This window comes from Rhea americana, unplaced genomic scaffold (assembly GCF_003343005.1).
Source record: "Rhea americana isolate MKP2758 unplaced genomic scaffold, rheAme1 scaffold_14, whole genome shotgun sequence".
Lineage (NCBI taxonomy): Eukaryota > Metazoa > Chordata > Aves > Rheiformes > Rheidae > Rhea > Rhea americana.
The window spans coordinates 4,324,517-4,347,469 of record NW_028185483.1 but is presented as its reverse complement, the minus strand read 5'-3'; the positions used below and the strand labels follow the sequence as shown (position 1 = coordinate 4,347,469).

At 38.4% G+C, this 22,953-nt stretch overlaps 1 long non-coding RNA gene across 2 annotated transcripts in view; it reads left to right on the top strand.

The window, feature by feature from the left end:
• The window catches only part of LOC146599409 (uncharacterized), a 132,243-nt gene that overhangs the window by 92,901 nt on the left and 16,389 nt on the right, over nucleotides 1-22,953 (top strand). For both annotated transcript variants that reach the window (XR_014895018.1, XR_014895017.1), the window contains exon 2: nucleotides 16,791-16,926. This is a non-coding gene — a long non-coding RNA (uncharacterized LOC146599409). The remainder of the gene's footprint in view (nucleotides 1-16,790; nucleotides 16,927-22,953) is intronic.

Genomic DNA, 22,953 nt, shown 5'->3' with positions numbered 1-22,953 from the left:
CTCAAAAAGGACTTAGTACAAGCGGGAGCGATGAGATAGTCCTACAAAATAAAGAGCAGAATGGAGAGGATGGACAGGAATTAGCCCTTTGCTGTGTTGTCCAGTAAAAAAATGGGAACCATCAAATGAAGATAGTAGGAGTCAAAAACCAAACTGATGGAAGCGGTTCTTCATACAGCAGGTAGCAGATCTATGTAACTTGTTCCAAAGGGCAGAGGGGTTACTGGAATTTTGCAGGGATTCAAGGAGAAATTGCACAACTACATGGATGAGAAGTCCATTAAGAATTATTAAGTCACAGAAACTGCGTCTGACTCAGAAAATTTCTTCAGCTAAAAATAGCTGGAGTCTGGGAAGACTTATGAGGAGGGCAGGGACTGTCATATAGACTCATCCTCTTGCCTTTCTCTAGGTATTTCCTTAGAGATGCTGCTGGAGACAAAGTACCAACTTCTGCGGACATGAGTGTGAGTCAATAGTGCTGGGTTTATACTCTGACAACACTCTTACCTTGTAGGTACCTCAGGGGTATTAGGGAAGGTTTGGGCCGTGGACTAATGGCTTTGGGAGAAGAAACTTTTCTTTCCTGTTCTTGGGTGCTCTGACACACATCTTTTGGCTAACCAACAGATGCTCACATGGTCCTTAGCTGACCGTACCTGCCATGTCAGATACAGTACTGCTGGAAGAAAGAATTCTCTTGTGAGTTCTAATTTGTGATATGTAGACATTGCCTTGCAAGTAAATCCATTTTAAAATTTTCTACCAGAAGAGCTTTCAGATACATGTACAAATATATGATGGCTATATTCATATGTATTAAATAAGTAACTATATATCAGTATATCGGTAATATAGTGATTTTGACAAATACTATAAAGGAGCAAGATTATCCCTGTCCATTTTGAGTATGGACTCAAAATGCTAAGGTTTTCACTTTATTCTACTGTATTAATTATACTGTGTTAATTTCAAAACTAGTTTCAGTATTACCTAACACACACTTTTAAAAAAAGTTTCTACGCTGTGGGACATTTTGAAATTTGTGATCTTATTTGTGATCTTACACTGATTTAGAATGAAACAAAGTTTAAAATGTTGCAATTTTTCCCAAAAAAGAAGTGCAAGAATTTTACCAGCAGTATCTGGGCCATTATCCAGCAGACTGATTTTACATTTTCTTGGTTTCTCTGTCCTATCCTACCTCTTTTCTTGTATTTGGTATTTATATTTGTGAGTGTGTGTGTCTGTGTGTGTATACATATAGGTTTATATATATATGCATATAATTGGCCATTTTTTATGGAAGCAGACATCTTTTCTATATGTATAGATTTTTAGCTCCATCAAGTATCATAGCCGATAAGAATTATTTCACTCTACCTGAAGAAAGGGGAAATATATTTTAAATGTGTGTCATGGAGATATTAAGTCTTAATTAAATCATTTAGCTCCATAATTATTTACAGAATCAGGATTCGGATTGCACAGAATGAAATCACTTTCATTTTTATACAGTATATATATTTTTTTTCATGGTATATTTTAAGGAGATGAAAAATAAAAATGTGTCCCTTTTTAACTGAAATTTTAGAATCTAAAGTGTTAACTGGCTGGTTTGAAATAAAATGAAAAATATAGCTCATTGTATTCTGTTATGTTCCATTACATCACTTCAAAATGCTTATTTTTGACCAGGTAATACAAAGTTCAGGTGTCTGTTTCTTGTTTGTTAAATCTGGCATTTTTAGTGTTTTAAAATACCAACTTCAGAAGATAATTTAATTTGTTGTGTTTGAAATGCAATAGTCAATGCATAGGCAGAAGGAAAAATTTCTGGAAAGAGCTGATCCTTTTTATGTGATAAGTTCCAAAATAGTTTGGAAAAAATGGACAATGAATCAGAAAAATCACAATCACTGAATAGAGTGAGTTAATACAAATTCCTAAGTGTGATTGCTTCCATCTTGAAGATGGAAATGAAAATATGTCAAGAAGTCACCCAGTTAAAGATTTTTTTTTCCGCTAAAGTAATTAAATGATACAAAAGAAAGAAAAGCTCTGTGACTCATGACATTCCAGTTGGAAATGCTCTCTCCTGAGGGAAAACACGTCTGCCTGGGTACGAAATACATTATTAGAGAGGGTGTTCTGTAAGAAGAGACAGAAGGAATTTCCATTAGGTTTCGACTGTCATTGACATGTTAGGAAGATTACAGACTACTGAGATGTTTTATTCAGAAAAATTCTGCCACTTGAATCATTATGATTTCTTGGCTAGCATAGGGTTGTTTATCTTTTAAGACCAGAAGTGATGACTATAATCATCTACTCTGACCCCATGAATAAAACAGGCTATAGCAATTCATGAAATTACTCAAGCCAAAAGCTTGAGTATAGCTTTTGGAAAGACGCCCAGTCTTGAAAGTAAAGAGCATCTCAAAATACCAACAAAATAAAATGTCTGCACAATATTTGACACTTATATTTGAAGTGTCAAGGAGAGGCTAAAAGATCTCAAAGAGGCCCAATCCGTTGTTGTTTTGTTGTTTAAGGGAGACCTCAGTTGGCTTTCGCTGAGGCTAGTAAAGCATTACTGAAAAAGAAAAATGCAGGGAACGTGCTAACCACCTTTCTGATTATTTTTTGTATGATATTCTTGAAAGTAGACACATTTCTCCCCCTCCCCCCCAACTTTTACCCCTTCTCTGTAATGTGCTCATTTCCTTTTCTTAAGTCCAGGCACACTCTGGAGCAGTAACCTCAGGCACTGCATCTCAGCCTTAAACTAAGCTTGCAGGGAAAGCTGAGGCTTGTGCTCATTTCACTACTTTGTGTAATTCAGAAGGTCAAAAATAGATTTATCTAACTTTAATAAACATGTTAAGGAAAATTAAATAGCACAGGACTCTTACGAAACTCTTTGATGAAGGTTTACAAACTTGCCCTGTGGAGATACAACTGAGGCTGACACATGGGAGTTTGTTTATGAAGTGGCTAAAGGGATAAAGCAAATAACAACAAATCCTTCCATCCATGCCCAAAATCCCATGTGAAAGGATCTACCAATAATTGTCTTTCTCCTGATGGTATTTATCTCCTCTGCTTTATTTCTTTCCTTAAAAAGTTTGATTTGGATATTGCTCTGCTTTATGAGACTTCTTTGAGCCTGCAGCTGTTAATATATCACCTCATGTGACAAATATCTATGCAGATAAAGAACAATCACCTTAAATTTCTCTGCTGATTACTTCTGATTAATGGGTAAAGATTTTTCTTGAGTTTGATGCTGTAATGGACTGTTTCCTACCTTCTGAACTTCTGAACTTTAATGTGTTAAATAAGCTTACTATCTCTTTTTCTCTCTCTTCTCTAACTCAGTCTGGAACATGTGCCAGGAAACAAGGGTATCCAGTACACTAAAAAAATAGTCTGAGAAGGACTGATTTTGAAGTAAGAATATAACATCCCCAGACTGCCTGCTTTTAACAAAGCTAGTGATGTACTAGGCTTGTGGAAAGCAGAAAACATTTCAGTTCAATTCCTATTCCACTCCAGTCCACAAATATGCAGCTTAATGCAAGTCTTAAGGTGAATATAGCATATTTCCTTTGCCTCTGACACATAGAAGAACCAAGTCCTATTCTAGGACTATTCTTGTACAATTCTTAAATACTTAAATGAATTGATACACTGCTACAATTTGTATCCCCTCACAATACTTAGAAATAGCTTTTGGGAATCTCTCTGCCCACATCTCAAAATGATTGTTGGTGTCCAGCTGGAAATACACATTTACAGTAATGACATATGTTACTACAGGCTGCACTTGAAGGTATGCAACATTGTTATGGGGCACACAGAGATCTAAAAGGATGAAGTCACATAGCTTCCTTGTATTCTTTTTTAGTGGTTAAACAGTGTAACTGCACTGTCCTGAGATGAGTTACTCCTGATTAACATTATAGTGAGTGGGAAGTGTTACTTCAAGGAGCACCAATTCTTTTTAGAAGGTATCATTAAAGTGCCCAGCATGTCTCCTACCTGAAATCCAGACTTTAAACTGTGCCTGCAGCTGGTCATACCCTTCCTTTGCAAACTGGGCAGAGCTCAGTTGTCCAGAGTGATAGTAAACAGTATCTTAAAAGCAGCCAGCATTTCTGTGCCCTCCCTGGTTCTGGGCCACTGTATCATGAAAAGTATGTAAAGCACAGCAAAACTGGAGAAAGATCATTTTTTGCTGAGTGTCCATAAATATGATCTCTTACCTTCAAGTGTTTCCAGTGTTGTTTCTCTTCAGGAACTCATTGATGAACATATTTATATAGTTTGCAAAGCACAGGGGGTATGTGTATACATGTAACTGCTCTGGTTTCAATGTGTTGCAGAGACATGGTGTGGGTGGCTAGACTGAGGCTCGCACGCGCAAAACAGCTGCCTCCTCCCAAACCCTGGACTTGTCCTTTCTTCACTTGGGATGTACAGAAGTAGTTTTGAACAGTGCCATGGTGGAGGAGGATTATCTTGCTCCTTTCATTTAATGTTAACTTAGTAATTCAAGTCCTCTGAAGAGCTCTGTGGATAACCTGAGAACTGATCTTTTGGGGGTATTACAAGTATCAGGTAAGTTAACCCTGATATATATACACTGAAAGAAGTGATCTCTAATTTTCAATGTGCTGAGTCTGATTCTCATTTTTAGTGAGGCAGCAGTCCATTCAGTCTTGCCTAGTTGGGAATAGACCCCTTTACCTTTCAGTCTTTGTTTCTCAACTCATTTTACTGAACCATCAGGAAAGAGTTGCTTTTTGTAAGAACTTAGCACTTGCTATCCTTCAGTTAAGAACTAACAGACCTCCCATGATCTGAAATGAAAAGAGAAACAGAATGAAAATCGTACATATATGTTATATGTATATATAGGTCATACATCTATAAACGTATACACACACACACACACACAAATATATAAGCTCTTCAGCCCACCCAAAAGTAAGGAGAACCTTTCTGAGGAACTGAAGGAGTGGTGTTTGTTCTCCTAGGTGTGATCCTGTTACACCAACTGTTGTTATTCCTATAAATAATTATAGCCAAGAAAGAGGAGAGCTGTGTGTAGGAGTGGTCATTTTCATGAGTCAGACTTGAGGAATTAAGTGCTGCATTTCTGCAGTGGGCTTTTAGATTCAACTGGGAAAAAAATGTTAAATTGCGCTGCCTACATTGTCTCTCCAAATGTCATTGTATAGCTGAAGCTGAATATTTTAGGCCAGTTACATGCATTTTCACCTCGTCTTGTGGAAATCCCTGCTGCAGTAGAAGGTTCAAAGACCTCTTATGGGAGTGAGAGACCTCTGCATGGGCTACAGCCAAAGAGAGAATGTACTTACCATCTGTTTCCAAAGGCATACCTTCTCTTGACACTTAAGCTTGCTTAAGTCTATGTTCAAAGTGAACTATTTGTTACCTGAAGTGATATTCTACATGGCTTTCAATCCTGTAACCAAGCATATAATGACAAATTATCTTCTCAACAGCTACTGCATTATGAATGTTTTTATCAGGGAACAAAGCAAATAGGTTTCAAGCTAGCATCAGACGCATGATTTTGATATACCAAACAGTTTTCTCGTAGTTCAGATGATTTAATGGATCACATTTTACCCATGGGAAGATTAATACAGACATGATGTGACATCTTTCTGACCCTTTGACCATTACTAAAGCACAGGACTTTGTAGTGTTATCCTGTACCCGCTTGTCAACCATGCCTAATTGATTAGGTTACTGTAACATTTTTATTCTGCACATGAAATTCCCTCCTCAGCAATCTCTCCTCAAATGTACATTCATCATTGATTACAAAATCAATGGGAGAGATGGTCTGGACATAGACAATTGATAGCTTTCCTCTTCAGATTAGCATAACCTACCAATTCATTATATGGAGTGAATAATACGTTTGCTGCCACGGTGAAAAGGGGCAGGTCACCTGCTGTAAATTCCTTAACAAAATGTGGTGTCATGTGCCTTTTCCATTCACCAAGTGTTTACTATGATTTTGGAGGGATTCATCTTCCTTTCTGAGCCCAGATTTGTCTCCTATCTATTGGCAAAGAAATGATCATAAATTTAGAAAACTAAACACTTAAATGTTGAAAGACTGGAGAGGTTCTTACTGAAAGCTGCAGTGATTAAACTGTGAGCTACATAGTGCTGAAATTGCAACTACAAGTAAGATATTAAAAAAAGGATCAAAAAATGTGGTCCCTTCAAAACCAATGATGTTGCTCACATGAGAAAGTTCTTTGAAATTTAGGCCAAACTGTGCATACTTTCCACTCTTTTAGCATATTAAAACAATAAAATCTCCCAGGTATTTCTTACACTCTGTATTATGGGATCAGAGTCTTCCATTTTTTCTTTTACAAAGAAACAAACTTCCAATGAATTTTTCCCAAAGAGCTTCTGTGATTTTTCAATAGCTACCTCATTATACTGTTACAAGTCAGATCAATCATGATGCAGAGGTAACATCTTCTGTAAGAATGAGGAACGCAGTTGGCATTGAGTAAGTATTGCATCCATAGATGAATGAAAGAATATACCTTTCTCCCCCCCCCCCCCATGCCAAGGACAAAATTCTGATATCATTCATCCATTTTGTATATTATTGTAGCAGCTCTGCTGAAATTAATGGGACACTTGGGGCAGTAAGGGACTGGAAAACAGCGGGAAGTTTTAGAATCTTCCCGTTAGTGACAAAACACTGAAATCTTTATGATGAATAAAGCTTACAGTTATAAACTATACTATGCACGGATACAACAGAAATCCTTATCTTAAAGTAAAAGATACAGAAGATGACTTGGCTATTTGAATAAAGGGGAATGCATACTCACAATTCCCATAAACACTAATGGACATTATATTGGAGTTTTAGGGAGAGTAAAAAATTATTGCCAATTCATTCACTCCAAGATGGCTAGTCACCTCAGTAGTATTCGGACCAGGCTTTAAGTGATTCTTGCTGACTTCAATGGATGTTTTTTCAGGGATTTTAAAAGCATGCCTTATAATGCTTAAATTAGGGCTACAAAACTGATGGTGTAAATTGGACTGAAGCTACAGTAGCATTATTAGAAATTTGTAATTTATAAGAACTAAATCAGGGAGAATACTTGAAGCAGGCTTAATACTAGTATTTACAACAAAAGTCAAGCCAGGCTGTTAAAAAGAATAATGATAGCTAATGTCTTGCTAGCCACTAAATATTAGTACAATGTGTCTTAAGTGTTACACATCAATGGAATATATAGACGATTTAAATGTGCTTTAAATCACAAATGACTGTATCGGGTTTGGTATGAAGAGAAATGTGTTGTCTGATTTTATTAGCACTTCTGGATTGCCCCTTGACTTAATATTGCAATACTCCCAGTGTGATTTCCATTCATGGTTTTTATTTAGACCTGGGTCCTGCAAATTGCTGCAATCTCTCGCTCTTCATATGTACATTCTGAGTCAGATATTCCTCTTCAGAAAGCTTTCCAAAAGGATTCACTGGTAAATATCCTACTGCAAAATCGAAGTCCAGCCTGAATTCATAGTGTCGTTCAGTGCACAAAAGATATACAAAGTGCATCTAAGTACTAAGTCCATACTGGTAGGGCTCCTTTCCTGTAAAATATATTTTTCTATTATTTGCTTCAATGTTATTTTTCATGTTGTAAATGATGGGGTTTCCCCTTGTTGGTAGGCTGTTCAATCATCTGGCAGGATTTCTTGGCTATTATTTTCCAGTACTCATAATTTCATCATATCACTACTATCCTCGCCAGAAACCCATTTTCTCACCCTGAATAATTCTTCTGCAGTCTGATAGCGTGCACTTCAAACCTCAGTAGCCATCTATCATGTCTTTCCCGTCTTGGCCAAACTATATGCACAACTCTCTCATTACTACGACACATGGAAAAAGGAAAGACAGATGAACCAGATCTGATTATTTCTGCATGAATAAGGTTTTCTTAGCTAAACAGAAGGTCTTTTCATGTGAAAAAGCTTGCAGATTATTGGCCCATGTAACTACATTTATGAAGTTTCCTACAAGCACATTATTGACTTGTTTGCCTGTGATTCAGTGTTGTTACATTTTATCATGTAAATATGTACTTAAGATCTTTTATAACATGCAGATTATTGACCCAGTCCTATAAATATTTATTCAGAGTTTTAAAACTCAAATGATTTGACCTGATTGCATAACTATTCATTAAAAAAATAGTAGATAGGTATTTGGAAGTTTTTGAAACAAGCTTATAATTATACTGATAAGCTGTTAACAGTACTTTTGGAGTAATTTCAAACACTATATATTGTGCATTTCTGTTGCAGTCTAATGGCTTGCAAAATTTAATTTTTAAAATACAAACCTTTTTTTTGAATTATAGGAAGAAAAAAAATAAACATTTTCCTGTCCTATAACTTGTTTGCCAAGTTTCAGCCCAGAGCAAAATTTTTATGGTTGAGTTACAAACCTCTGAAAATAGGGGTTTATAATGGAAACAGTGACACCACTTTAACTATAGTGGCACTAGCAGTGCAGTATAATATACACTGGAAATGGAAAACAAGATTAGAGATGACATTTAGGACATAAGGCCTTCTTCAGGCTGTGGGAAAAATAAACTGTGCTGTTTTTTTCTACAGCCTGAAAAAGGCTTCTTGGTCTATGTCACCTCTCATCTTATTTTCGATTCCTACCACATATTTAATTAACCCATTTTTAATTATTATTGACAGCAATTTGTTGTATATTTAAATACCAACCTGTGGCTTCCCAGGGTAGTGGAGAAGGGGCCAAGGAGACCCAGTACTTGGTGATACTTCTGTATCAGAGAATCATAATCTGGTAGCTGCTAGATCCTGTTGCTACCAGCAGCTTTAGCTCAGGAACAAGGCAGGAAAGTGTCCCTGACCTGTGCTGGGACAGGAGCTGCAGAGCTCTGCATGTACACATGCTACTTTTTCTAAAGGTGTAGTAAAAGCTGACAGTTAATACGCTTACTCTGGAGCCTCTGGAAACAGTAAACAGAGTACTCCATTAATCAGGTACAGAGACTACCACCACCACTTCTGGAGCAGGTCATGTCTTGTCCTGTAACCCAGCCTCGAGGTGGGGAACTGACAGTCAAAAGTGCATTTGTAGTTAAGTCTTCTCTTAGTCACCAGACTAACATCAGTAGTAGATCCATGTACTCAGGAAAATCAATCAGACACAATACGTCTGTTGATGTTACTAGAATGGTCAAGGTAGAAGCTTGTACTATATTTGAACTGTGCTTTCAGTATTCATCTGATCAATTCTTCTTATTGCTGTACTCACAGTACACAAAGCTACTGGAAGCTGAAGTCTATGCTCTAAGAAACATATCCTTCAATGTGAGAAATAGGAGCAAATTAATTGCTGAAGTAATTGCCTGTAGATGTTGAAGATGCTTTGTTCCAACATGATAAAAGCTAATATACATATTATTGCAGGAATAAATTTGATGTATTGTGTTCCATATGCATAAGTAGGTGTATAATATGTACATTTTATTTGTATGCACAGTGTCGTCTTGGCAGGTAGTCTGCAGCCTGTAATTGCCAGCTACTAAATGTTCATTGGACTATGGTTTGAATTGCTCTCCAAACTGTGGGTGAGTGCTAAAGAAAGAGAGAAAGAAAGAAAGAAAGAAAGAAAAAGAAAAAGAAAACCACACATAACGAATGGATTCAACTCCCTTAGCAAATATTTAGGAAAACTTTTTGCTCCATCTTCTGGATTTTGATTTTCAGAAAAAGAGGTGATTGATAATTTCTCTTTCTTCTGTAAATGATACCTCTTCAAGCCTAAGTTAGTTCCCAAGGAAAATCTGGAATATGAATGATTTGGTATATTTGAGCTTTCATGTCAATTTTTCAACAAAATTTTGACTTCTTTGTTGGCATAGTACTTTAGTTTAGTTTACCATGTAGTTTAAAGATACCAGAAGACAACATATACTTTCTTTAATTCTTAGGAAATGTGAACTTCTATATATATATATTTCTTTCTAGTGGTTATATCTCCATTGAACAGTACTTTTTGCACATTCCAAATGTATGATATAATCACTTAAAAAAAAGTAACTTGGCTTTTTTAGTTATGATTACTTATTAAAGCTGCTGTAGCAGGCTGGTAACCACAATACTTGTTCATAGGCGACTGCTGGGAGACAGAATGTCCATTCAAAAATACATTCTTGGTCATATAGGGCTGTGAATTTGGGACATGCAGAAAGGCTGGAGCAGAAGTCTATGTTGGAAAGGCAAAATCCTCCACTTAGTTGTGCTACACAGAGAGTGCTAAATCATTCCAAAGTAAAAGGAGTATTTCCCACACAAGCTGAAAGGATTACTGTGGCCTGCTTGGCAGATAGGAGGGGTGCATTTACAAAGCAAAGCTCCATGCTGGTAGCCATGGGTCTGTAGCTTTGAAGATTCCACCAGCCATTCCAGTCCTTCACTGTCTAAGGAACAGCTCAAGATACAAGCATAAAATCTTGTATACTCTTTCAAGGCACAGGTAAACCATCTCGAAAGTGCTATAGCAGTAAGCCAGAGTAACCTAGTAACCTTTGCTTGTTTGCCCTTGAAACATTTTGTGTGATTATTCTAAGCATATGTGATACTACTGCTCCCCTACATTGTAAGAGACAGCAGGAGATGAACCATGTGCTGAGAATGTGCAAGGAAAGAGAGGACATAAGCAAATTTTGCTTAATCTAAGTATTTGCTCTGTTTTTTCCAGTGAATGTGAATGTAAGCTTCATTGGTGAGAAACCAAGCAAAGCAAACCAACCTGCTGGCAAAGTTTGCTAAAGCATAGGTAGACCAAAGCTGGCAGCTTCATGCAGTGAAATCCAGCTCATCCAATTGTTGCAAAACTTCATGGCTTCTTGCAGTGTTTCTCTCTCTGAAAGTCACTGTTGCTATTTCCTGATGATTTATTTCCTTCTTGAGTACCACACAAGTATGTGACAGGGAAAGCTCAGTCTCAGCATGCGTGCATGGTGTTTGAGTTACTTTATTCCAACAGTGAGCCCTGTGCTGCATCATGTTGTTCATAGGAGGCAGTGGGAGGAGTGCTACAACATTGAGTTGTGAAGATTTACAGCAATATTTTGCTGCGATGACCTTATATTTATGCTAATCAGAATCTAATTGAAATCATTGAAATATCATGGTGATGCTATAGTATAGCTGACCACAATCCAGAAAATACTCACCATGTTTTTCCCCACATTCCTCTTATAATTTGGCAGGCACATTAACTGGAATCATGGCTGAAAAGACTTGCACTGCATGATAGAGAGTTCTTCATTTAGAGTCACTTCTGCTGATTCCACCTCTTTGGTGAACCTTTTCCTCTAAGTCACCTTTGGGAAGCAGTACTACCTGGAAGAAGCAGGTATCCTTCTGCAAGAGATCAAGCAAGATTTGTGCCATCATGGCACTTCTAGTGAGCACTCACAGTCTATCTGCATAGATAAGTGTCCTCCTGTTATTTCCTTGTAGTCCCTTTGGATCAGTCTCTATAGCTGACTCTCAGCTAATGAATTTCTGTGTGGCCTAGCTCAAGCTGAAGTCTCTGAGCTGTTGGAGCAGGATCCTCTCTAATTTGCCTCTCTGTCACTTTCTTACCCAGACATTCTCCACTTCACTCTGGAAGGTACTTGAATATCAGTTTTGCAGGTTCCTAGGTTAGGTCAGTCTCAGGGTGTTGGCTGAATAGCTTAGAGCTCAGCTGTGACAATCAGACAAGCAGTGTGACAGTCTCTATGCTAATATGTCTGCAGGAATTCACAGAAGGGATACAGAGCGCTGATGAGAGTAGAAGGACAAATCAAAATGTGAAAGCAGCTGCAGTCAAATGTCACACCCAAGCAGTCAGTGACTTGGCATGCTGTTTGGACATAGGTTGGGTTACCTGTCAGCATGGCATTTTCTTTCTGTTCCTAGAGAATAGTGTTATCTGAGGATAAAACCAAAGGAGCACAGATGCTTGTTACACAAACTTGATCCTCTAAACCCTACTCACAGCAAATTATTCCATTGATGTAAGTGGGACTGCACCTATGAATGAGATCTGTTATATTCTCTAATTCTTTTATTATTAAAGTGATCAATTAAATAATTATTTGTAGGTATCTATATATCTTTAAAAAAAATTATTTGGGGACAAATGCTGGCATATTCCTGAGCAGTCACTGAGACCAAAATTATTGTTTATGATTTTTTTAAGTCTCTCTAGGAAACATTACTTATGTACTTTGTAAGCCAAGAAATACAGATTCTGATTTGACTTTGCTCTTTTCTTTGCTTGGGAACCACCAATCCAGAGTCCTGTGTCTGTCCAAAGTCTAATGCTTCCCCTTGGATTTCACATAGGCATTGAAGACTTGTGGTTGTGGAGCAAGGACAGAGCTTAAATTGTAAGCAGGAGTAATGAAAGGAAAACCTGATGAAAACTCAGAATCAAGCCTCATTTGTTTTCACCTTTTCCAAATTAGTATATGTATTATAGTGAAAAATCTCTTAGTGGTTCCAGAAACATTGATCATTTGAATGTAAGACATTTATGGGTTCTGTTTCTGTTGTCAGGTAAGTCTCTATGCTCTGTGAAACTTTGGTGAGCATAGTGCCACACATTTACTGCAATTTCGCTTACCCAATGCACTGTCCTATGAAATAGTCCTGTTGACTTCAGGAGCATAGTCAAAATGAGCACGAGTTCTCTTCAAGTGGAAATCTTACAGCCAAGGAGCTGACTTGTTCTCTTAACTGCATGATGTGTTACTGCTTCACAGCCTAATTTTGGCTGCTGCACAACGTTGGTAGAAAATACCTCCTTTCTCTTCGTTTTTGGGGGTCTGTTTCATTGTTATTTTAGAATTGAAGCCAAACTCCTGGATGCCCATTTTACCTGAGCAAAGATTAAGAGAAAATACTGAAATCCCCACTCTCCTAAAGTTTTGACAAAAAACTACAATTCTCAGTTTTTTGCATACAAGCTATGCAGTTCAGCTCTGAGTCTGAACTTTCCTAAAACTTCAGTGTTTGTAGTGTTCTGGACTGTTACTTAGAGCTTCTCCTTTACAGTCTACTAAACCATTTTTATTTTACAGATTCCTTTTCCCCAGGATAACCTGCAGTGTTGGAGCTGCAGTTCTCCTCAACATGGATGTTTGTGGCCCAGAGACATGGGCCTGCTTATCCTAATGAGTCCAGCAGCAGCAGATTGCTTGCACAGAAATGGTCCTTCATGTTTGAACACTGGGTTCCCTCTAATGAAAAACACATCAGGAAGTCTCTGAAAGGGAGGAAAAAAAAATCATAGCATCACTGATTTTCATTATAACTGTCACACCATTGATTCAGCTCCTTGGAACATTTGTTATAAATAACATTTAGTTTGAATTATGGTATTTTTAATTGAGCAAGGAGGGGTATTTTGTCATTATGTTCCCAGAGGTTGATTGTAAAGATTCTCCCTGAGATGTTTCTGGCCAAACAAACAACAACAACAAAAAAACCCCACCAATATGATGACCTGCAAATATTTTGCTTTTATTAGTGCTGTTTGTTCCAACATCCTCCTCCAGTAGGAACATATTTCTTTAAAGGCTGAAAAGAATATTGGTATTAATCCTAGAGTCTCAAATATAGAAGCCATGAGGAAAAAGAGATCGAACCATTTTTGCAAAGAGCAGACCAGCCCAGAGCTCCTCTTGAAAAACAATGCAAGCAGACCTTATACATCCATCTATAAAGAAAACAGGCTATCCATTTGGTTTTATCTTCTTTCACAAAAAGATCTTTGCCTCTGATATAATGGAGCATTCATTACTGCCCTTTATCTAAAGGAGCCAATCCATAGAAATTGTTTGGAAGCAATTTTCTTGAACTCCCTCTGAATCTCAGTACATGTCCAGGACCAAAGCTCCAAAAGGCCACACTCATATCTGCTGATGGAGAGGTGTGTGTGTATTATGCAAAGTTAAACAATGCATAGGCTTAATGTTACAAGTTTTAATACAATAGTGACTATGAAACACAGAGCAAGCTCCTTCTGACATTTGTTTCTGAAGCGGTTGTTTAATTCACAAAATAGTTGAGGTTGGAAGGGACCTCTGGAAATCATCTAGTCCAAGCCCCCTGCTCAAGCAGGGTCACCTAGAACATGTTACACAGGATTGCATCCAGGCAGGTTTTGAATATCTCCAGAGAAGGAGACTCCAATTCAGTCATAAGTGAGCCTGGTACTCATATCAATTTAAGGTTATTTTTATTTCTTATCTGCTGGCTAAAGCCCATGGACAATAAGAGTTCAGGTCTTGTTATATAGCTACAGACAAACAAACAGTCTTCATTGCCAGAAGTCTACAGTCTAACCCAGAGTCAGGAAATAATTTTTGACTAGTTTATCCTGTACTTGGAAACTACAGATGCTGCACAACCATCTCTGTCTACAAACACTTCCCAAAGGAAAAGAAGTTCAGCTGCACCTAGTTTATAAAAAAATCAGTGTCACAGACTTACTTGCCTACGTTACAGAAACTCCGTGATAGGGATGCAGCACATGGTAGTCTGGCTCAGCAGTCAGGAGCACAATCCTGATAACAGAGCAAAGTAAGAATCGGAAACTGAAATTAGGAAGCTGGAAAGAGGGCTAAGATTGGAAGTGGGGAAGAGGAAAGCAGATGGTATGAAAGCCTTGACCAGTCAGAATGCGCTGCCAGAGCTTCCCTAAATAAACTTGCTGTACTCAGACTCAGCTGCAAGCTTACCTCTGCCTGCAGCTGAGACAGATCTATTTGTCCATCTAGAGCTCAGGAGGAACTAGGGGAGATTGGGACTGACACTCAGCAAGTCTGGCACATAGACCTGAGAGGATCCAGAGGCAAGATGTTTACTTCCCTTCTCCGTGCTATGCTTTGTCTAATGGCACAGCAATAGAGATAGTGTGACACACAGATCCCAGTTCTGTCTGTCTTACGGTAAGCAACAACTTCTTTGATGTTACTGCTGGCCCGATTCTTTTCCTTTCGTTCCAGTTCTTCCTCCAGTGAGGATGTCATTACCCATATATCTCTACATGTAGAGAGAACTCATGTTATCCATTCTCTTTACCATGTCTTCACAAGTACCGTTCCATTTCTGACTTCTGCAGTCATTTTTGAACACCACTACATCACTGGACAATCCCCTTACCTATTTATTCTACCAACAAATTACACTACGCTCCAGTTCTGGTAATTTCTCTGTATCTCTTCCCTCCTTCCTTTCTCCTCTTTGCTCCCCTTGTTCTGGTGGCTCCATGATCCCATCTGTCCTGGGGACTCTTCTCCTCCTCTTTCACTGTTCTGTGCACACCCTGATCCTGGAGAGAGCAGGAATGCAGCAAAAACAAGGCTGCTAAATGAACTCTCTCCCTCTATTTACATTTGTTCCCAGCTCGTTCTATTAACAGGCATACGGCATTAATCTAAACTGTCCAACACGTTAGTGGGAGGGAAGTAGCACCCAGAGGATTATTACAACATTTTACCTGGCAGATGCCACCATATTTATTGATATGAAATCTCCCACCCTTCATATCCACCACCAAAGCCTCCCTCTGTGAAATTCTTGAATTAGACATAGCTCTGTTAAAATATTTTGTTAAACTTGCTTACGTTTTACTGTGGCCAGAGTCTGCATTCTTTATTCAGGAAAAGCTATCACTAAGATTAATGGAATTTTAAAGTAATGAATGACTTGTTTATTGTATTTGGCTAATTGAACACATACTACATTTTTATGATTTACTTCTGTAGGTTTTCTATATGTATACATAAAATACACAAGAAAACAGATACATATAAGTAGGTATGTATGTTCAATTTTGATCTTGAAAAAACCTTTTATATAAAGTATCCTAAAGAGAATTAAAAAAATAATAAAAAAAAAGAACCCAACATCGAGACATCAAAATAGTAAAAGCCAAAGCCAAAGTATATAAAAGTATTACTTGAATTAACTTCCAGATAATCCTGAAATCTGTAAGAATGTCAAGCCCAAATCTGGAAAGCATTTGTAAGAAATGACAGAAGATATTTGAATAAAAATTATCAAAGTTTCCTTATTTGCCTTTTAAAAGTAATCTTTTGAATTGGATTTCCTACAGTTTTAATCAAATAACCAGAGCCAATATATATATGAAGAAAAAGGGTCAAAGACGATTTAAAAACTATCCTATGGAAGGTCAGAAAGTTCTCTGGTTTTATTTTTTCAGAGAAAACTACATTCAAGTCACTGAAGCACTGCATTTTCAAAAGTGTTGTGGTTCTGGCTTAATTCCACAAAAGAAAGAAACTTCAAAGTTAAGGATCAAGCCTCCAATATTTGGTAACAATATGACACAGTTCAGTAAAATTAAGGATGGTAACCTGTTGTGATAGACAGTGGGAAGGGGGGTGATCCCTGACTCTGGATTTCCTTACTTTTCCTGATTGAATCATAATAAGCTCAGAACATAGAGGAACTTCTTTTGCTATTACTATAGAATGTCTTTCACTCTTTATTTTGGAAACGAATAAAAACCTTTTAGACTATCTGTGCATGTTTATTGGGAACAAAAGTATTTGCCGATCACTTTATACTTCTGAAACAACTACCAAACCGGTCTTTTCTGGTGACTTGCTCTGTGCTGTCTGTGTCCACAGTGCCTTCTACACACCCTTTTCCTCACCACCGCTTGCTGACCTGGGAACAGTCATAATACCACAGCATCCAGTAGTACTGCAAATCGCTGGATACCCGAATTGTCTCAGCATATGAGAAAAAGCAAGGCCTACACAAGTAAGCATGTTTATTAAATCCATTTATATAGGTGGGGAAAGCAGGCAAGCTTTTGGGCCCAGAGCCAGCGACAATTTGTGTATTTTGCTGTAGCAAGGCAAGTCAATGGATTTGCAGAAAAGTCTGGGAAGAACAAACAAACAAACAAACAGACAAACAAAAAACCCACCCACCGCACGTGTTGCTACATCTTATAGGTTAAAAAAATTTCCCTTGCTATCTGTTCTTTAAAGGGAAAATTGGATTTTATGAGTTTTTTTTTTTTCCACAAAAAAAAGTATCTGGCTTTCTGATGAACAGCCTCAATTTTCTACAGAAAGCAAACACCTGCAAGCCAAATATTTTTGGCTGAAAACGTTGATTTGGAGTGCTGCTGCACCTTTCTGGAGGATGCCAGTTTGGGTCTTCCTTTCCACACCCCTTGCAAGGGGCTGGGCTCCCAAAGGCTGCATCTCTCCTGCCTTTCAGAGCCCAGCTTAAGTTGGGACCTGAGTTTATGCAGCCAAACAGCAGGAGCACTCGACAGCAGTGCTGCATGTAAAGCCAAATTTGAACGGGAGCTGATTTCTTTCTCCTCATGCCTAATGCCTGCCAGACTGAGGCCCAGGGGAAAGCAAATGCAGGCAGCAAGGCTGGCCAAGCAGCATGGGCGTAAGGGCTGGTCCAGTGCAGAGTCCTACACAGTGCCAAAGAGAACGACAATGTCTCAAAAAAATCTGATTTTGTCTAAATATATATATCAGAATTATATTGCAGTTTTGGTCAAATCCAGACTGAGGTTTTTTTTCCCTTCTCCCATTTTTTAGCAAAACAAAATATAATACAGAAAAGTTTAATTTTAGTTCAACTCAAAATACTTACTTCAGCTTCAAAGGAATGATTTCATTGTTGGTCTTGTGCTGTTTCATACCTTTTAAAGCTTTCTTTGTCTAATTTTAGGCCATTTTTAAAATGAATGGTTAAAAAGCTTTGTTTTGAAGTAGAAGTGTTCTGGCAGTTCTAGAATGAAACAGTCCATTTTGAAGCAACTAAAATGAAGTGTTTGGCATTTTATTTTTTTTTCCCTCCGCATTGTTTCATCTGTGACTGTTTACTCAATTCCATTCAAATTCAGGAATAGTCTCACTCCCTCTAAAATTCATTTGTATGGCATATCTGTTATTTGTCAGAAAGTACTGTAACTTAACTCTGTATCAAGTCAACCTTAAATATTGGGAGAAAACACTTAATAGGGAATTGATCACATGCAGCTACATTTCTTGCTCGCCTTTTAATTCATACCATAATGGAGAGCATCCAGGGGCAGGGAGCTGTTGGAGGAGGGAGGCAGCTTTCACTGCTCCAGGAGAAGGGCAGCCAGGAAGACCTCAGCACCTTCAGCCAGCACTGGTTCATCCTCTCCCTCAAACAAGCCAGTCTTGCTCTTCATGCAGCAGTTTAAGTCTTATACCTCCCATCAGCTTTTCTGCAGCCCTTTGCTAGGCTCCTAGGCTCTGCCAATGGTCACAGTCTGACCCTCCCAGTGCTGCCCTGTCCTTGACATTTCCTCAGACCTCTTTGAGGAAAAAAATCCAGCCAGACCTGGTGTGAAAATTCAGCTGGTGTGAAAATCTCTCTCATTCTTTTTTTTTTCTTTTTCTTTTCCTTTTTTTTTTCCCCTCCCAGTTGCACCTGAGCTGTCTTCTCCTCTACCTCAGCTGTGGAGGTGTTGCTGAAGGGGCTGTCTCCCTTTTATAAGAAGCCTCACTAGCTCACTAGAAAGATGTTTTATCACAGTGCGTAAAATGGCAGTGTAACAGAAAGGTGCAAAGTGGGGTGCAAATCTAAATCCCTTAAAGGACTAACTATGGAGAGAGGCCAGGTACAAAGTGCTTCAGATATGTGAGACCTAGACTCGCATAGTGAAATTCCCATACCCATGTCTACCATTTCTGTTCCCAGCTGTAATCATTAAGCTGAGATAACAGAGTCATTGTTTTCCCCAGTTGTACATTTGACATCAAAAAAGTTTTTTTTTTTTTTTTTTTTTGTTTGTTTGTTTTTTCATGAGTGCTATCTAGGAACATTCAAAGACTAGGTGGCTTTACAGGAATAGTTCTAAATTATGATTTTGTGGTCTGAGAACTTTATCCTGCAAAAAAGTAGTTTTGAGTTTTCAGTCTTGGGAATTTTCCTAGTGTTGCTTACATAAACTAACCAAGAAAAGGACCTCAGGGGCAGCAAACAGGTGCCAAGTGATACCAGTGAGACCCAAACAATAATAAAGTTTCCTGGACAGGGTAAGGTCTCTGGGCACCTCATACTCATTTCTGGAAAAAATGCAGTCTTCTTTCAGGAGGTATGAAATGAAAATTTAAGTCTCTTCAGGCAGGAAGGAAACTTGAAGAGTACTCTGTCTATAGAGCTATTAGATAAAGCTTTAAAGGAAGAATCTTTGCTGTTGCTGTTAAATATTAGCATATGTGGTCATTCCACTTCTTGTGATTTATTGCCTGCCTTCTTTCTTTTCTTTTTTCCATTAATGAAGGCTGGGTTTAGCATACTCAACTGGTTTAAATATTTCTAAAAGTCATTCACCTGCATTAGTATTAAACAGCTGGCATACCAACATTTTTGTCTTTTCAAACTGTTCAACTTCACCAGGGCTATTCACAGCTTGCACTTTACTAAGGTCATTGGTATCGCTATTACACATTTCCTGTATTACATGAGGATCAGGTTCCAGTAGTTAACAAGTCAAAAAATATTCCCAGGGGTGGGAGAGGAACTAGGTAGATGAGTGGTTTCCACATGTCTGCTTTATTTCTGGAATTACTGCCTTCATCCATGTGAGAAGTAATTGTGATCAAAAATAGGTTTGAACTAGAGTACCCCAAATCACACAGAAATGCTTTAACAATCTGCACTCTGAATTTTCCAATCCACCTAGGCCAAAATATGATGGGATCTCAGCTGCTGGCCACTGCTCAATGTCTGGGCACTGAATAGTCTCAGCCAAAAGTTGCACTACTGTAATTGGGAAGAGTTCCAATAAAATCATTCTCCATGTTAATTCTCTTGCAATTCAAAGCCTGATTTGGTCCACTATGTGAATTAATTTCAACTGAAAATCAGGGACTAGATTCTGTTCTGAGTTACACTAGAGTAAATGGGAATTAACTCTATTGCAGCTAATTGGGCTCAATGCTCATGTGTCTCACCCTCATATAACTGTTCTGACCTCAGTGGAATTGATCCTAATTTATGCCACTGTAACTGAGATTGCAGTGTACATTGTTTAAATTCTGTTGGGTGCGTCTCCTTCCCGCATGGAAACTATTTGCAAACTATAACAGCCTCTTTCCTCATACTGAGACGTGCCATATCTGAAATTGTTGATGGGGCGGGGGTGCGGGGAAGAGAATATAAAGCCAACTTTGTGCTTAGTGCTACCTTGTACACGCTGAATTCTGCTCTGTCCTGCTAACTTCTCAGTGCCTAATTACAAGACTAGAGAACTCTAATCCTCTCGTCCAAATACAGAGAATATACCTGCTATGTGGTCATCTCTAAAGGAGGCAGAGGAAAGCTTTAGAAACTTCAAAATGATCACATAAAAAGATTCTGCCTAGGCTTTCCTTCATATATGGGCTTGCCAGCTAATTGATTTTTCTTGCCTCTGCAGCTTCTGTTTTTCCCAGCTTTACATATTAGGTTTCTGAAGCATGTCATGAATGGGATTTTGTGGAGCCAAAAGAGCACAAGTCTCAAACGGCTCACTCAGTATTCTCATAGTGAACTGGCTGTGGGTTGCAGCTCTCTGACAAGGGGAATGGTTGGTTTTCCCTCAGAGGAACACTTTAAGTCCCAAATGCAATATAATGAAGGCTTCACCTTGCAAGATACAATCTCTCTCTCTCTCTCTCTCTCTATATATATATGTTTATTTATTTATTTATTTTTGAGTAAAGAGCAGCTCTGTCCTCCTTTACTCACACTGGAAATATTCAGTTTGCCAGTCTGACTTTTTCCCCTGCTAGCAATGAAATTTGGCCATGAATCCCAGCATGCCATAAGAAATCGAGCTGTGACCACATTAAGCTTGAGTGGCAGGGCAAGGTTATAGCTTGTAACACTATGCTGTGGTGACCTGTTACAGAATTAGAGGCTCTGAGGTGTGAGGCTGGGTCAGATAACTTTTATTGCAAGTAAAGTACAAAGCTAAACTCAAAGTTGTCTTCACTGTTTACTCCTTCAGGAAGTGTTTAGAGAGGATTTCTTATTTTGAAAATATATTTTGAAAACTTAAGCTCCAGGGTTTTTAATCAGAATTAAACTGGAATGTTTCTTAGTTTTACCTACAAGTACACCCGTGGCACATTCCAACATTTCTACAAACAATGATTTGAAGAGCTTTTCTAAAGCCTCTTGCAGAAGGCTGTCATAGGTAGAGGTGTTCAGCTGCAGTGAAGTGTAACACTGCATCACCTAACCAGTCATGGCAGTAGGTTGGTGGATCTTGTGATCAGCTGTAGAGTTGTTCTAGAAAGTTAGCCACTCTATTAAAAAGAAGAAAATTTGAGATGCAGGTAAACCCTTTACTCCACCTGAGAGCTTTCTTCCTGAAATCTGTACTTTCTGTACTTTCTGTCTTGAATTGCTGGCTTAGTTGTGAATGAAAAAAAAAAGAATGTTTTCATTTTGAGGTTTTCTTATTTGTCTGTTCTTTGCTTTTGTTTTTATCATTTTTAATCTTACTCTTTAGACCTATTGGCCCAAGAAGTAGAGCTAATTTAATGTTGCTCTGAAGGGAATTTGACTCAGTGCTGTAAGACAGGGTGGGGAAGAGATTGATCTTAAAATAGATACAAGACACACTACATCAGTCATTCTCCAGGATCACATTAAAGAGTGATGCAAACTTTGCTTTGTGTAGGGGCATATTTGAAGAGCACACTGCCCCTTTCCTTAGTTTTAACTGGAGAAAAAAGGAAACTTCCAAGACAACCGGAGTGTGGGGCTACAAAAGCTCTGCAGTTTCCCATCCTTTTACAGTGGCAAATAGGTGCTAGTCAAGTTTTTCACCTAAACCAGCTTTGCCTCAGTCTAAGATGACACATCTTTGTGTGGTATTATTTGGGATTTATCTCACTGTAGGAAGAGAACAATCCACCATAATCAGTTGGAAAATACATTTTTTTCTGAAGTCAGTATTGAAGCCAATAGAAAGATACCTGTTGAGATTTTTAAGTTTCATCTGGATATTAATGGGTAAGGTCTAAATATAATTAGGATTTAGATATTTAAAAGGCTAGTACCACAGCCTTGAGTTTATCACATAACCCAGAGCCCGACACTGGACCTGTATAAACCATACGCTCAGCAGAGTGAGAAGTAGATGCTCTAGTATCATATCAGTCACTGTGGAACAAGGACGTGCCCCACTCCAGCATGCTCATGGGGGAGCTGTGTATGGTTAGCAGGACAGAAGGCTGCAGCACCAGCCTTCCTGGGGTGCAGTACTGACTGCCAGTTCTTGCAAGTAGGATTGTGGATCATTTTCGGCAGCCTAGGAAGATAAAGCTGCTGAGGACATTGAGAGGCGATTCAGAACTGCCCCAACACAGGCTCAGCCACATGCATATCATTTCTAATTGAGGTTAGGCCAGCCTGTTCTTAAAGACTTCCACGATGGAGCACCTCCAAAGCTTCCTGAAGAGCAAACTGCATCTGTATTGGTTCATAGCTTTGCAAAGCTTTTCTTATTGTCTGCTCTGACCTTTCTTCTTGTAAATTATGCTTATATTAGTTCTCACTGTATGTGCACATGGAGATCGGATTCATTTCTTTGTCTTTATGCAAGCCTTTTCTATTGGTGTGGACTGTTATCCCATTTCTCCTCAGTCATCTCCTGAGTCGTCATCTCCAATTATTCAGTCTTACCTTGTAGGTTTATTTTCTAGATTTGTGGTTCTTCTCAGTGTTCTTATCTAACAGCATTCTCTTCTATTAGTTAACACCTTGCTGGAAGATATGTGCTCAGCACTG